Source organism: Sorex fumeus, unplaced genomic scaffold (assembly GCF_029834395.1).
Source record: "Sorex fumeus unplaced genomic scaffold, SorFum_2.1 ptg000007l, whole genome shotgun sequence".
NCBI lineage: Eukaryota > Metazoa > Chordata > Mammalia > Eulipotyphla > Soricidae > Sorex > Sorex fumeus.
This window is the reverse complement of record NW_026606064.1, coordinates 11,973,613-11,991,111: the sequence shown is the minus strand read 5'-3', so window position 1 is coordinate 11,991,111 and position 17,499 is coordinate 11,973,613. Positions and strand designations below refer to the sequence as shown.

Sequence of the window (17,499 nt, the reverse complement as noted above, 5' to 3'; positions counted from 1 at the left end):
GATGGATGGATGGATGGATGGATGGATGGATGGATGGAGAATGGATAGATGAATTGATGGGTAGGTGGATGTTACTGAATTATATTTTACATATTTTGAACTTAGTTTGAGTTTCAGCCTGAGGTAAGCCCACAAGTGCTTGGGATTAAGGACATCTCTGTAAGGTGAAGTTCTTTTCTTTTTTCCACTCATTTATTTTTGTTTTTCATCTATCTTGGGAATTTTCTAAATAACAACGGCAAGAATAATCTTATTTATTTAATCATCCATACACATCCACACAACAAATACTCATTCCCAGGTCTTTTTTGTATTCTTTTCTGAATTGCAAAAGACACGGTACCACAGTCTCTTCCCAAGTCTCTTGCCATGAGACAGACTCTCATGAGATTTGGAAGGTAGGAGAGAATTCCTTATTCTCTATCAGTGGGCTTCAAGATCCGAAAAGGTAAAAGGTATCTGAAGTAATTTCCTAGAAATTCTAGGTGACCCAATGAGGATCACCTAGAATTTGTATTGGTGGCAGTAACTTGTCTTTTGCTCCTTTTGTAACTGTATATATGCCTTAAGATTTGGCAGCAACCATTGTCTTATTGGAAGTCTTAGGGAAGTTCTTGAGGCCATCTCTGCTGAATTTCCTGTCTAGCCAAACACTTTTTTTTAAGAACTATGGAACACTTCACAGATTTGCATGCTATCCTTGTGCAGGAGTTATGCTAGTCTACTCTGTTATCATTTCTTTTTTTTTTAATGTAGGAGTACTGCTATTTATTCAGCCACTGATTAGCTGATTGAATTGGCCATGAACTCCACCTTATATTTTTTTCATTTTTTATAATTTTATTTATTGAATCACCATGAGAGCAGTTAGTTACAAAGCTTTCAGGTTTAAGTCTCGGTCATAGAATGAAACACCCATACCTTCACCAGTGCCCATTCTCCACCACCAAAAACCCCAGTATACCCCCATCCCACACCCTCCCCCTACCTGTGGGACAGATGATTTCCATATTACTCTCTCTCTCTACTTTGATTACATTCAATATTTTGACACCAGACCCACCATTACTGATTTGGGATTTTACCCCAACACTCAGATCTGCCGAAAAGGCAACAGTAGACAATTTGTTTTCTATTGCTGGTTATGAATAACATATGATGTCATATGGCTGCAGTAGTGGCCACACGATTTTGAAATTCCAAAATTTTAACAAATCTGGAGGGATTTCTTGGCAAAACCTGCTGGGTTCTGAGATTTGTTCCTGAGTCTCTGGGATCATGGCCGTTAAGCAACTTGATTAGGAGCCAAAAAGGCCATTTGTGGGCAGCGACTCTGGGTCTCGTTGGGATGGGAGAAAAGGACCAGCTCCACCCCCATCCCGTGAGGCCCCAAATGTCTCTTCACTGAGGGCCCAAACCTGACTGTCCATTGGCCTCTGAAGGATGGCAGCCACCAAGCCGCCTAGGGGGAACAGGCGGAGGGACAGCACCCTTTCCCTCCTGGGGTGGCCTGGCAACAGTAACCTACTGCGGGGTCCGGACGCATTTCTGCCAAAAGCCATTGGGTTCTGAGATTTGTTTCTGAGTCTCTGGGATCATGGCCATTAAGCAGTTCAATCAGGAACCAGCGAGGCCATGCCTCCAATTATATAGCTGAGCCGGAGGCGGTTTGTGGGTTTGTCTCCCACATACCTAACTTTTGGCCGTTTACTTTCCTGGTAAACTTTGCCCCAAGTTTTTGGGGTCTGGCCAAAGGCACAGCAGCAATTTTGGGGTATCTGGAAGTCTGAAGGCGCCATCAGGCTGCTGATCCACACATCTAACAGGTACAGATTGACCTGCTGGCGGCACCATACCCCCTACTCTGTTATCATTTCCATTGCAGTATAAGAGCTGTCTAAGCGAAATCAGAAACATGTTTTGTGTTTGATTCCCAGGCTGGAATTTCCGTGTTGTGCAGAGAGTGTAAGAGCTGAGCCAGGCTTTGCACACAGGACAGTGGCGTTTGGTCCCTGGCACCGCTGGGGGTGCCCTCTGGGCCTCAACATGGAAGGAGCCTCCAGCACCACCAGGTTGTGGCTCAGAAAGAACAACAAAAGTTCATACACTTGGAGCTGAAGTGATAGCACAGCGGGTAGGGCGTTTGCCTTGCACGCGGCCGACCGGAGTTCGATTCCCAGCATCCCATATGGTCCCCCCAAGCTCAGCCAGGAGTAATTCCTGAGTGCATGAACCAGGAGTAACCCCTGTGCATCGCTGGGTGTGACCCAAAAAGCAAACAAATAAATAAAAATATTTTTTAAAAAAAAGTTCATACACTTCAACTCAGACTTGCAAAAAGAACACCAACTTTTCTTCCACGAGAGAAACCCAATGGGCTTGGGTCTCTTCTGGAAGTTTGTGGCCACCGGGGGTTCATATGGAGTGGCGGAGAGGGAACACCCTCTCCATCTGAGGTGCCCCTGTGGAATCGGCTCAGCATGGAGTCTGGTGAGGCTTCGGTGAGACTTCCAGTGAGACGCTGTCTTCTGGGATTCACTGCTGAGTCTGGGACTTGGGTCTCCAACCCTCTTTTTCCCTTTTCTCAGAAGACTTGGATTCCACTCAGACAGCATTTCTCAGTCTCTGTCCAGTTCAGAGTCCAGTTGCAATTTTGTGTGTTACTTTGCTTGTTTTGTGTTACTTTGCTTACTCCTGGCTCTGCACGCAGGGATCCTATCAGGGGACCGGGTGGGGTCCAGGGATGGAACCCAGGTTAGCTATCTGCAGGGCCTTACCCACTGTACTATCTAGCCACCGCTGGTTGCAATTTTAACAAAGATGTGCAGTTACCTGGGATTTCTCCTCACCCCCGCTCCTGTCTATCTTTTCACCTGGCCTCTGGGACCCTAGGAAAGCTCTCAGGCTACATTGGCTGGGATCAGGGCACTGGGCATGGACACAGCAAGAGAGTGGACGAGGGGCTCATGGCCAGTCTCCCATGGCCCTCCTCATGGGCCTCGTGTGATCCCTCCTTGCCCTGTGCTCTTGCTCCTCTCTGCTTTCAGTCCTGGCAGAATCTGTCCCATTTGAGCACACTTTTGGGGGAGGGGTCCTGTTCTCCGCCAAAGGTGTGCCTGTTCTCCATCTCCCGCATGGTGCTATCGCAGTTTCATTGCGTTTCAATTCCCTCTGTGACTGACTGTTCATGTCTGACTCATAGAGGATCCAGGACAAGTCTCTGGAATGTTCTATGAAGGATCCATGTTCACATGGCTTCTCCATTCTCTGACTTCCCTGAAGCCTCGAGCTCACCTCTGGGCATGGCGTGTCGATCTGTGACCGTTCATCTTTGTGAACTCACCTTCTTCCACGCAGTCACCTGAAAGGCACCCGCACCCCCCACGCCGGCTCTTCCAAAGGATGTTTCCAGAACTCCTTCAGGCACTCTGTCATGTTCGTGTGAATACTCTGGAGGGTGACAAGTGTCTGCCTTGTTGAGGTGGATGGCATTTTTGGAAACAGCTGACAATCAGTGGAGCCAGAGCTGGTGACGAAGGCAGTTGATGGAGCTGGGACGCTCCAAGGACGGGCATGAGCTGTGGGGAGGGCACAAGAGTCAGATTCCCTGGCGGGCAAACAAATCCATACCCAACCCCTCACCCCACCCCAGGACCCCCACAAGGCCTGTTCAGAAGGGACCCACACACAGCCTTGGGGAAGAGCCTGGACTTTCAACTCTTACAGTTCTAAGTCTTTGCATTTTTAGGCCACATCTGGCAGCGCTCAGGGCCTGCTTCTAGCTCTGTGCTCAGAAATCGCTCCTGGTGGTAGTGGGGGACCATCCAGGGTGCCGGGGGAAAAAACCCCAGGTTGTCTAAAACAAGACCCCTCCCTGCTGCACTCCGACTCAAGCCCAAGATTTTCAAATCTTTTGAGAATCTGATAAAAGCTCTGTATTCTCTCTCCAGAAAAAATGCTCATCAAGCCATATTTTGCTTATAATTTGGGGTTCTTAGGTAGATCCCCCCCAGCCAAAACAAGGAGCCCAGGTGAATGTTTTGTGAGAAAACACAACCCTGTGAAGGTATTGGGGAACAGTATGGCTTTCTTAGTTTATGCACATATACTCTCACAAGTCACACACACACACAGCCACAGCCACACATGGTCACACAGTCACACACAGTTACATGCTCATCGTCACACACATTCACACTCATGCACACACTCATACACACAGTCACACACAGGTCACACATAGTCACACTCATACACAATTACATATACACTCTCATAGAGACTTGCCACACAGTCACACACACATCATACAGTACACAGTCACACACATACATAATTACACACTCACAGTCACACAGTCGCACAGACACAGACACACACACAGTCACACACAGCCATACAGCACACACTCACACACACAATTATACTCATATAGTCACACATTTACACAATCTCACAACACACACACACACACACACACACACACACACACACACTGAGCCCAGCCATGGGTGGCCCTAACAGATTCTCAGATAAAGCATGTGAGCCTCTTGCCCCTTGTCCCTGCTCTGACATTCCCCCTGCAGGGACGACCCCGCTGGTGCTCCCACACCCCTGCAGTGAGCCCAGGGTGCATCTGCCCAGACATTGAGTCTCAACCTCCACCCACTTCTTGCTGGGGAAGAAGCAGAAGAGAGACTTGCTGCAATCGTGAGGAACAGGCGGCTGAAGCGAGGGCGGCCAGGAGTGACCTCTCCTTTGGGCTCAGTAGGACCAAGCCAGACAGTTCGGGGGTCCTTCGTGATCATCCCTTGGGTCACCTCCTGTCCTGTGATCTGAACATCAGCCAAGGGCACGGGGGCGGGATGGGCTGCAGTGAAGCCCCGCGGCCACCAGGGGGCCCATTTGTTCCAAATGGCCGCGGCGTGTGGCGGGGATCGTGACTCCCGCCTTCGTCCCCGCACCACCCACGCAGGCTCCAGGAGGGCGTGGGTGCAGCCAGCAGCAGGGGCCTGGCCGGGCAGGGCTGGGCTCCACTCCGGGCGCGGCTCGGTTGGTCCCCAGCTGAGGCAGGACCCCCCCGCCCCCCAACACACACACACACACACACACACACACACACACACACACACACACACACACACACACACACCTGCTTCTCTACCCAGATGGGTGCCAGGGGCAAGGCCCAGGATACCCACCAGGGCCGGTGTCCTGCACCCGGAAAACCCACATTCTCCAAGCTCTTGGGCTTTTTATCAGGGATGCTGCGTTCCCGTTTCTCTTTCCCCTTTTATTTATTTTTTTAAAATTATTTTTGGGGTCACACCTGACTGAGTTCAGGGCTTATTCCCAACTCTGAGCTCAGGGATTCCCCCTAGATCGATTATTGGGGCCATATGTGGTGCTGGAGACCAAGCCAGGGTCAGCGGTGGGCAAGGAAGGGTCTTCCAGGCGGGACTAGCTACTGGCTGTACTTGCTCTGGACCCCTGGGGAGAGACTGGCCCACCCATGTCCTGTTCTGCTCCTCTCGAAGCTAGTACAAATGTGGGGGTGGGGGTAGCATTCAGAGAGAATGGCGGGTATTGGTGCACTGGGCCTCCCCCCAGCAGCTGAGGCAAAGCTGCAAGATCACCAGGGTTGGAGCTACAGGTGCCTGGAGGAAGAAACCGAGAAAACAGCCCAGCAGCCCACTCTGGAACTCACACTGCCTCCACACTTCATGCTGAGCCTGCTCTCTGCAGGGGGACCCAGATTCTGCAACAGGATCACAGCAGCACCCAGGTCACACAGCACCCAGGTCACATAGCACCCAGGTCACACAGCACCCAGGGTCACACAGCAACCAAAGTCCATGACCCCGCCAGGCTCATCTGTTCCAGAAGCCGGAAGGCCTTTCCTGAAGACCTTTTCCCAAACCCGGGACTGCTCCCGCCAAAGATCTGCTCTTAGGCTGGGAGAAGTGACCGGGACACACCTCAAACACACACCCCCAACCCCCCACCCCAATGGAAAAGATACAGTCATTTTGGAAAACATTGGTAGTCTGTTAAAAACTTAAATACGTATCACCTAGTAATTCTACTGCTAGAGATGTATCAAAGAGATGTGAAAATGTACAAAATATTGAGGATGGTGTCGTTTTATTTGGGGGCCACACCCGGCGACGCTCAGGGCTAACTCCTAGTTCGTGCCCAGGACTCAACTCCTGGCATGCTTGGGTGACTGTACCTATGGGATGCCAAAAATCGAACCCAGGTGCGCTTGCACGCAAGGCAAGCGCCCTACCTGCTGTACTATTGCTCTGGCCCCTAGGGGTCCTGATTTCACAGCCTCTGCCTGAAGACCTCATGGGGGTGCATGCGGAAAGAGCCTCGTTATTGTGGGTGTTTGGGGGGGTGCCAACACCCAGTCCCAGCAGGGTTTGGTGGCCATGTGGGGCCAGCTCATAGCCTTGCATGAGATCTAGCACTTGAACCACCGCCCAGGAACCCCCAAAGATCTTCATTTCAGATAGGGAGTGGAGGGACTCTGCTGGGTCCCGGGAGAGACCTGCAACATGGTCTAAAAGGATCTGTGCGCCCCCACCGTGGGCAGCAGGCACCACCCTACGCCCCCACCCCCGCGCACCACTCCCTTTCTTAGGACACCTTTTCCCAGACTCTGCCTGAGGCCGAGAGCGGGCCCCCTGGTTGCTAAGGGCAACGGCTCCATTGTTTCCGCGCTGGAGTTTGGCGCCAGGCCCCTGGGCTCCTGGGCCCACGCGCTCCCCCCAGCGCTCTTGAGCCAGAGCCGGCAGGACCCCATTCTCCTCCCCAGGGCCTCTTTGTCACGTCAGGAGGCAGAGGAGGGGGCGCAGGCTGCCTCATCACCATGCCAACCTCCCAGGGCCCACAGCTCTGAAGCTTGGGGAGGGGCTGGGCCCTTAGATGCTCTGAGGATTCTAGGGAGCTGGTGGTTGGGCTGTCCCCTGAGTCACCTGCCCAGGGGGCCTTATGGCCGGAGACAGCTTCTCCCCGTCTCAGTGATTACCCACCCACTCTGCTCCTTATGCCTAGTGAAGCAAAGCTGGGGGCTTTTCACTCCTCTCAAATCGAATCCAAACCATCTTTCAGCCCTGCAGCAGGCAGGGTGCATAATGCAGGAGAGGGGCCAGGCGCTGCCCACGCGCCCAGCCCAGGGCAGGGTGACCATCCCTCAACCTCACTCCATCCTGCTCATTCAGCCCCATGCACTGAGACCCGCCATCCTTCAAGTTCCACTTGATGGAATTCATTTTGCAGAAGGTAGTAGCTCAAGGTGCCAGGAAGAGTGTAGGGGAGAAATAGGGCTCAGTCTAGAGGGAACAAGCCCTGGCAGCCCCCTCCCCAATACACACACAAAGACACACACACACACACACACACACACACACACACACACATCATCATGAACGTCGTCTTTCTCCTCTGAGTCCCGTCAGTAGATTCCAAAGATGGATCACTGTCTCTGTCACTGTCCTCCCATTGTTCATCGATTTGCTCAAGCGGGCCCAGTAACACTGTGAGACTTGTTACAGTGTTTGACATATCGAATACATCACAGGGAGCTTGCCAGGCTTTGCCGTGTGGGCGAGATACTCTCGGTAGCTTGCCGGACTCTCCAAGAGGGGCAGAGGAATCGAACTCAGGTCGGCCATGTTGGCTGAATGCAAGGCAAACGCCCTACCGCTGTGCTATCGCTCCAGTCCAAGGATGGATCATTGATGGAAAAATAAGCTCTCAAGTGGTAGAGTGCATGCCTTGCGTGTGGGGGGCCCTGGGTTCCATCCTTTGCATTGCATGTCCCTGAACTCTTCCTGGTGTGGCCCCTGAGCACTGCAGCAACAACTAGACGTCAACAACAATACAACAATAACACCCTGTCTGGGGAGAGCTCAGAGGATTAAGGTGCGCTGACTTTGCATGCCAGAGGCTGGGATTCTATATCCGGGGCACCAAATTGTCCCTGAGCACTAAGGCAGGTGTGACAGACCCTGAGCACTGCCAGGTGTGGTCCCCAAAGGTAAATGAGTCAAATCAACAATGCCTTTAACAAGGCAGTTATGGGCGTGGGGTGTTCCTTGCATGGGCAGCTCCATCCTTTTGCAGTGATGGAGGAATGAATGAACACGCAGGGCCACTCCTCAGAGAGAGGAGCAAAGAGGCCATCCATTCACTCATTTCTGCATTCATTCAGCAAGTCTGCACCGAGGAGTGTTGGGCAGAGCACAGGCAAACATCTGGGTCCCTGAGAGATGAGAGGCAGACAGGACACTGCTGGATACACCAGGGTGGGGGGGGGGGATGAGAGGCCCACGCAGGTGGGAGCCGGTTGCCTGGAGACCTCAAGTTCTAAATCACCAACTGGACAATCTATCACCTCTAAGCTCAGGTTTTGCCTGCTTCGGCTCTGCCAGCATCACTGTTATACCGTCACTGTGTACCACCGGGTGATACTTCTTTTAAAAGAACTCGCGCTTTTTATAAGCATGGATGTTGGGGGCAAGAGCAGAGATTAGGTGTTTGCCTTGCACATGGCTGACCCAGGTTTGATCCCCAGCACTGCATATGGTCCTCCAAGCACTGCCAGGAATGATCCCTGAGCACAGAGCCCTGAGCACCACCAAGTGTGACTCAAAAACCAAATACATCTTTTTTAGTATTGTTGTTATTTAAGAAAGCACGTTCTTAAGTATGCTCTTCATGAGCTGAGTACCAGTCATTTGAGAGCTTTTTGATTTTGCTTGGGGCTTCAAAATAAAAATAGGACTCAGGGCACCTGGGATCAAATCCGGGTTGGCTGTGTGCAAGAGACGTGGTCTAACTTTGTGCTGTGTCTCTGGCCTTTGCTGGGTACCATTCTTATGAAACATTGAGACTAGGCAGAGAGAACGAGAGAAAAGAGAGAAAGGGAGGGAGGATGGGAGAGAGAGCGAGCGAGAGAGAGAGAGAGAGAGAGAGAGAGAGAGGGAGAGGGAGGGAGGAAAGAAGAGAGGGGGGAGGGAGGAGATTAGTAGTTTCCTACGGCCAGAGATCGTGGGTCCTGGGGTAGATTGGCTATTATGTTTGTCTGTTTCGGGGCGACACCTGGCATTGCTCAGGGGTTACTCCTAGCTCTTCATAAAATGTCAATCCTGACAGCCTCAGAGGACCATATGTGGTAGCACTGTAGCACTGTCCTCCTGTTGGTCATCCATTTGCTCGCGCAGGCACCAGTAATGTCTCACAACAAATTGCCAGACTTATTGTTACTGTTTTTGGCATATCGAATACATCATGGGTAGCTTGCCAGGCTCTGCTGTGCAGGCAAGATACTCTCGGTAGCTTGCCGGGCTCTCCAAGAGGGTCAGAGGAATCAAACCCGGGTTGGCCACGTGCAAGGCAAATGCCCTACCCACTGTGCTATTGCTCCAGCCCACAGGGGATAAAAACCAGGGTCAGCTGCGTGCAAGGCAAGCACCTTAGCCACTGTGTCATGTCTTCAGTCCCTGACTATGATTTGAGGTGATGAAAGTCCTCTGTTACCAATTGAAGTGCTGGTGGTGCAAATATATGTCATACTAAAACTTGTTTAAATGTACAGCTTCACTGGATAAACTCTATGGAATGTGAATGGTATCACGATTAAAAAAAAATCTGTGTGTGTGCACAGAGGGAGAGGGGACAAAGGAGAGGAAGGGAAAGCTGCGGAAGGGGAGGACTGGGGAAGGGGAGGGCTGTGGCTACACCTATCATGGAGGAACAGCAGTGCCATCCTAGCTGGTCACACTTCCTGAAGAGTCTGAAGCAGGTGTGCCTGCTTGAGAAGAGGAGGAGGAGAAGGAGGAATGAAAGGAAGAGGAGGAGGAGAAGAAAGAAAAGGAAAAGGAGAAGAAGGAAAAGGAATTTCAGTTGGTAAACTAAAATCTGGATTCTGATAATTAAATGAACTGAGTCGTCCCAAATTCCTAGTATAATAGAACCCAAAGACTTAGGTGGGTACATGGAAGCTAATCTAGCTTATGTGAGTGGCATTTCCAAGCTGTCATAGAGCCCCTGAGAAGGACCCGAGTGGTCTCTGTTCACCAAGGCAGAGAGAAATACATTGCTGAGGGGCTCTCTGAAGCCCTTCAACAGCACCCTACTGGTAGCCCTCTCTGTCCTGAAAAGGACGATGGAAGAGCCTTCCCCCCTTGAAATGGGTTCCTGGGTTTTAATGGGCATAACCAGCTCCAAATTGTAGCTGTGTAGTACCACCCATTCATTCATTCATTTCATTCATCATCCTGTTATTCGTCGATTGCCTCGAGCAGGCCCCAGTAACGTCTCTTTCATCCTAGCCCTGAGATTATATTCAAGGCTCTTTAAGAGAATGAGACCCATCATTGTTACTGGTATTTGGCATATTTGGTGCGCCACGGGGAGTGTGCCAGACTCTGCCCTGTGGGCATGCAAGTTTGTCCAGAGTAGGAATGAAATAATAAGATATCATAAAAAGATGTTCTGATAAGATGTCGCGCGTCTTCGGCTGCCGGAGCCCTGGTCGGGGCGGGGAGGAAAGCTCAACCCGCTCCCCTCCAAGGAACCCCAGAGAGGAACAGCCAGGCGCAGGGGCAGGAGACTGACTGCACTGGTCTCGTCCGGGAGCTGGATTTTATAGTCTCTGAGTCTTGGCCGTTGATGGGATTACACGGCGCCAGGGGGCCAGGTGGTGGGTGTGACCCCCGCCTACTGGAATTTGGAGGATCTGGGTGGAGGATGCTCGACTCCAATTCGAGTAGGCTTGGAGATCTCGGCCCCAGAACCCGCATGGCTTTGTCCCTCTGCCAGTACCTTCATGTGTGCGGAGAGTGGTCTCAGCATGGTGGTGGCTGGTCCTGGAGGTCTTCGGCTGCTGGAGCCCTGGTCGGGGCGGGGAGGAAAGCTCAACCTGCTCCCCTCCAAGGGACCCCGGCGAGGAACAGCCAGGCGCAGGAGCAGGAGACTGCACTGGTCTCGTCCGGGGGCTGGATTTTATAGTCTCTGAGTCTTGGCCGTTGATGGGATTACACGGCGCCAGGGGGCCAGGTGGTGGGTGTGACCCCCGCCTACTGGAATTTGGAGGATCTGGGTGGAGGATGCTCGACTCCAGTTCGAGTAGGCTTGGAGATCTCGGCCCCGGAACCCGCGTGGCTTTGTCCCTCTGCCAGTACCTTCATGTGTGCGGAGAGTGATCTCAGCATGGTGGTGGCTGGTCCTGGACTATAAAATGCCGGACCAGTGCTCCGGCAGCCGAAGACCTCCAGGACCAGCCACCACCATGCTGAGACCACTCTCCGCACACATGAAGGTACTGGCAGAGGGACAAAGCCATGCGGGTTCCGGGGCCGAGATCTCCAAGCCTACTCGAATTGGAGTCGAGCATCTTCCATTCAGATCCTCCAAATTCCAGTAGGCGGGAGTCACACCCACCACCTGGCCCCCTGGCGCCGTGTAATCCCATCAACGGCCAAGACTCAAAGTAGTACCACCCAGTCACCATAAAGTATCTGAAGTAAGCAGCTAGGCAAGAGTGACAGGTGGGACAAACGGACTGATCACAGGGTCTCTGGTGGTGAGTAATGACTCACAGACTCTAAGGGCTAAGAGAGGCAAAGTATCAAATTAAAGTTATACTCGATCTGTAGATTTTTAAAATTTTTTATTATTTATTTATTTATTTTATTGCTTTTTGGGTCACACCTGGCAATGCACGGGGGTTACTACTGGCTCTGCACTCAGGAGTTACTCCTGGCAGTGCTCAGGGGACCATGTGGGATGGTGGGAATCGAACCCGGGTCAGCCGCATGCAAGGCAAACGCCCTACCCGCTGTGCTATCTCTCCAGCCCCTGTAGATTGTTTTAAAAAAAATGTTTCCATTTTTAATCAGCTAACAAGAAAGCTGTGAAAGACTAAGGATGTCAGAGGGGCATAGACTTTCCCTAAATTCCCAGGCTTAAGTCCGAAAAACTGTACTCTGGACCAGATGACATTGCAAATTTATATTGCAAATCTTCCGGCTTCCCCCCCTCCACCACCTCCGAAGGGAATCAGTCAATTAGTAGAGTTGGTGTGCAGTAAAAAGGACAATATTAGTCTCTTCCGGGTTTATTACTGGCTCTGAGCTGATACTAATTTCTGGTCATGGGTTGAGTGGGAATTAGAGTCATGGTTAAACTGGAGTTTGGGCCAAAGAGATTCGTACTTATCCTATGGTTATTTCTCTAGCTCCTGAACAGACATTTGCAGTATATCTACTCAGCAATATATGGAAACTCCTACCTGACCTGTGCTAATTAAGGTAGAGGTGATCCTAAGGAGGATGAAGTGAAAATTGGAGATGCTTCTCCACTAACTACTAACTCAGAACAAATGCCACCTTCTAGCAGAGGTATAGAGATGAGGATGATAAGATTGGAGCAGTGTAAGGCAGGGAAGCCTGTGGTCTATTGGAATCAGCGTGCACAAGCTCATGAAAGTTTGAATCATTTATTCATGAGATGCGCCATGAGAGCGTTAACATTACTTTGAAACTTCATCTTCAGTGATATCACCTTGCCAGCTTGGAATTAACCACGAAGGAACTATTTTAGCAAATATTTGGCAAACAATACAAATACAAATTAGGGGTTTTTGTTTCTTTCTGAGAGACTCAGTATTCCAGAAAACCACTGATAATCCCTCTCACATCCTCATCTAATTTATCTGTTTGGGTTTGGGCACTATCTCTTGAATTTGGAGAACAATAGATTACATAAGAGCAATCTGATTCGATTACTGTGATGGCAGCTTTTCTGGAATCAGTCCATTTGCTGTACGTATCAGCATCTGATGACTAGGATGGATGGATGGATGGATGGATGGATGGATGGATGGATGGATGGGAAAAGATACAAAAATTAGGGCATGGAAATAATTAATTACTGATGTATGAATCAACTACAGACAAATACTAATCTAGGAACTGGAGAGATAACTCTGCAGACAGATTTCACACTTTGCATGTAGGCAGCCCAGGTTCAATCCCTGTCTCCACATGCTCCCCTGAGACTGAGGTATACTTCTATTCCCAAGCACAGAGCCAAGAGTTCTCAAGTGGGGACTGGAGCGATAGTACAGTGGATAGGGCGTTTGCCTTGCACGCGGCTGACCCATGTTCGATTCCCAACATCCCATATGGTCCCCCGAGCACAGCCAGAAGTAATTCCTGAGTGCAAAGCCAGGAGTTACTCCTGTAGTATTGCTGGGTGTGACCCAAAAAGAAAAAAAATAAAGAGTTCCCAAGTGCTGACAGGTGTGGCCCCAAAAAATCACCTCCCAAAAGTATCTGGGACTGGAGAGCTGTGTAGTGGGTAATGTCCTTGCATTGTATGTGGCTGACCCTAGTTTGACCCCAGGTATCACATAAGGTCCCATGAGTACCATAAGAATGACATCTGAGGACAGAGCCAGGAGTAAGTCCTAAGCCAGGGAGGTATGGGCCAGGTATGACTCCCAAAACAAAACAACCCCTCTATATTTTCATAATATACTTACAAACTACCATTCATCCGTTTTTGTTTTTGTTTTCCAAAAAACCCAAACAAATAAGAACAATCTGCCACTTATTACAAGGTGGATGAACCTGGGAGACAATGGGCTAAGTGAAATAAACCAGGCATGGAGAAAAAGCACTTCCTTCCTGCAGAAGAAAGTCCGAGGAAGCTAGTCCAACTCAAAGACAAAGTAGAATGATAAGCTGAGTCATTGAGGAGGGGAAACAAGGAAATATTGGTCCAAGAACACAAACTTCCAGTTCTGCAAAATGATTAAGTTCTGGGAATAGAAGTTACTACTGATGACTGCACTTACAATGCTGTGTTGTGCACTCGAAATTTACTGAGGGTAGATTGTGAGTACACACACACACACACACATACACACACACACATGAAAATTATAACCCTGTGAGGTGATGGATATGTTAATTAGATTAACTATGGCAATCATGTCACACTAACATATATTAAAATGCCACCTTCAATGTATACAATTCTTATTAGCCATTTAATACCTCAGTAAAGCTGAAGAGCAAAAACGGAAATCAGCAAAGTTGCAGGAATAGCTTACACTCATATAAATAGATGAGCACACTATCCGATTGAGTAGAATTGATCTATAACCTGTATTGCTCACTGTGCAATTGCTACTATTTAATGTAATGCACAAACTCATTCTCATCAATGGGCTGTAAATATACTTGGACACCAAAGTCCCTTGCAATTACTATGACTAAAATTTATATGCCACTATGCCAATGGAGACTTTATATCCATTGTAAAATGAAGACAGTAACCCCTATATATGTCCAACTTGCAGAATGGTGTGATAATCAAATGAAAATGTATATGTTAAAGAGCACTGTAAATTTTAGTGCTCGGCCCAAAATGATTGAAATTGGCAAGTGAATACCAGGATGCTTTTCCATTCAAAATGGAAATGGAGAGGGCTGGAGCAAGAGTACAGTGGGCAGGGCATTTGCCTTCCATGCAGCTGACTCGGGTTCAATCCATGGCATCCAATATGGTCCCCTGAGCACCTCCAGGAGTAATTTCTGAGGGCAGAGCCAGGAGTAACCCCTGAGTATCAGCAGGTGTGACCTCAAGAATGAAAAAAAATAGACATGGAGGACTGGAGTGATAATACAGTGGGGTAGGGCGCTTGCCTTGCACATGACTGATCCAGGTTTGATCCTCAGCATCCCATATGATCCTCCAAACTTGCTGGGAGTAACCTCTGAGCACCACTGAGTGTGGCCGCAAAACAAAACAAAAATGGAAGTGGACAATCTTGGCAATATCATAGTTATTGAATTATTATTGAAAGATACAACCAATTGTTATCAATTAGCTTTGTCCAATCATCAACAATAAGATGTTGAATCTGATTCCACCTAAACATAAGAAACGATGGACAAATGGGAAGGAGGATGGATGGATGGATGGATGGATGGATGGATATATGGGAAGGATAGATGGAAGGATAAATGGATTGATGGCTTGTATCAGGGTTTAATTACATTGCTGTTATATTACTAATTTATTAGTGTTTAAGCATCGAAATGAAAGTGCACATCCCTGTAACTATAGAGATTGAAAACCCCCAAACTTCCCAGACTCCTTTGCAGCTAGAGCGTATATTATGACTTAGGTCCTGCTAATGGAGGTGATTCGGTGAGACTTACTTTGGAATGTTGGCCCAGTATCTAAAGTCTCACTCTCAGTCTTGCTGCTCTCTGCATTACAGATGGTGGAGATGTGCTTAGATTAAACCGTTGCACAGTGGTTTCTGGACTCCTCCGTTTCTTGGCCATGGTCAAGGTGCCAGTCCTCTACAAGGGCAGTGAGATGCTCTGGATTCATTCCTAGAGTTCCAGCATAGAGACTAGCCATCCAGTTCTTCAGTGACTCTCTAAAATACCAAGTCACCCTATGCAATTGCTTGCAGCTTAAAACAGTTACGATGAATTTTAACTCATACTGAACTCTGACTAATAACACCTCCTTTTTCACATTTTTCTCCCTGCATAAACTTTTATCTCTACTATCCAACCACCTCCCATCTCACTCCCCAGAGCTGAGCCACCTCTTACATTTTAGGAAAGAAAAACACAAACACCATAATCATCATTCTTGAATGTCTCACTTTCCTGCCTATCCATCTGAGGTTTCTAGATCCCACACCACCTCCACGAGATCGTTTCTACAAAGAGAACCCATCCATCTGTGCTCTGGATTGCCTCCTTTTTCATCTCCAGAAGTCTCCCTTTTCCTCTTCTGCCTCTGTCCTTAAATACCCCCTTCTTGTTATTCTGTTCATTCATTATAGAAAGACCACCAACTCTTTCTCACAGTGAAAACAACAACCCACTCCAAAGCCTCTATTCTCCTCCGGCTAGTATCTATTTTTCTCCTTTCCTTCAGTGCCAAACTTTCTAAGAGAATCCTACTCATTAGTCATCTTCACTTTCTAGACTTTGGATTACTCTGCTGTTCAGGAGAATTCGTTGCACGCTCTCCCCTGAAACTGACCCAAGTAAAGAAACCCATGATCACAGGAAGAGCCAAATCCAAAAGAGGAGGCTTGATCCATCTTCTTACTCATCTCTCAGGAGCCCTTTGGGTTTAACTCCTCCGTGACTCTCCTGATCACACAGTTACCATCCCTTCTTCTCAGACTGATCTTGTTTAGTCTCCTTTGACAGCAGAACATCCAATTCACCCATCAGATGTCCCCTGCCCCAAGGTTTCTCCCTGAACCCTACACTTTTTTCCACTGTGAAGGCTCACTGTAGGTAACTTCATGACTTCTACTTCTGGTGACTCCTGCTCTCACACTCAAATCTCTCCTTTGTCTTCCAGACTACGTGCAGTACCTTTCTTCTCCATATTTCCACCTGGTGGTCCCACAGATATCTCAATCTCATCATGTCCAAAACAGAACCAATCTTTCCTTACTAGTCCTCTTCCTTCTAAATCCCTTCCTGGGAAAGGCACCATTGTCTGCTAGGCCACTCAAAGCAGTTAACCAGGAATCATCCTAAATTCCTGCTCCTTTGTTCCTCCCAACTAAATTGTCTATGCCCAATTCTCTATATAATGGTTTTCTCCTCTTCCATCCCTGCTATCCTCAACCAGCCGTCTGTCCTGATTCTTTCTAATTTCTGCTTTCCCCCCCTTCACTAATCTATCTCCACTCAGAGGCTAAATCTAGTCCCACCACTATTGCCCTTGAGTCCCTTACATATACAGAGCTCAGCTGGGGGAATATGGTCTCTCTGTGGGACCCAAGATGTTCCAAGGAGGCCATAGGTTAAACACAGCTGGAAGAGAGTTGAGAAATGCTGCCCGAGATGATATCACACACACACACACAAACACACACACACACACACACACACACACACACCCCTTCGTGATCTGCTTTTCTAACTTCATCTCTCTTGTTGGCCACAAGACCATAATCTCCACGTGCAATGGCTGCATTCACTCACTCCATGAACTGCCCTCTGCAGGGAAACTCTACCTTCAACTTCCTCTTTACGTGGGCCACCCCTTGCCATCCTGGCAGACTCAGCTCACATACCGCCTTCCAAGAAGATGACTGCCTTCAAACCAAGGCAGTCCTGATGCCCTCAAATAAAGCTGACCACCCTTCGTTTGTGCCATACTTTGTATACCCTAGGCTTGCCTCTACTTTCATGGGGAAAAGTAGGATTTGGTAGAATTTGGGTCACACCCAGTGGTACTCAGGGTTTTACTTACTCTTGGTTTTGTGATCAGGGTTAACTCAGGAGTTAACAGGACTCAGGGAACCATATGCGGTCCCAGGGGTCAAACCCAGGTCAGCCACATGCAAGACAATCGCCTAAGCCACTTATCTCTCTGGCCCCTCTCCTCCACTTTTACATTAAATATAGGATATGTCAGTGAATTAGAGAA

The 17,499-nt window shown here is 49.0% G+C and overlaps 1 pseudogene; it reads right to left on the bottom strand.

Moving 5' to 3' along the window:
- Positions 1–663: 663 nt before the first annotated feature.
- Positions 664–762, bottom strand: LOC130017140 (uncharacterized; annotated as a pseudogene).
- Positions 763–17,499: the final 16,737 nt, after the last annotated feature.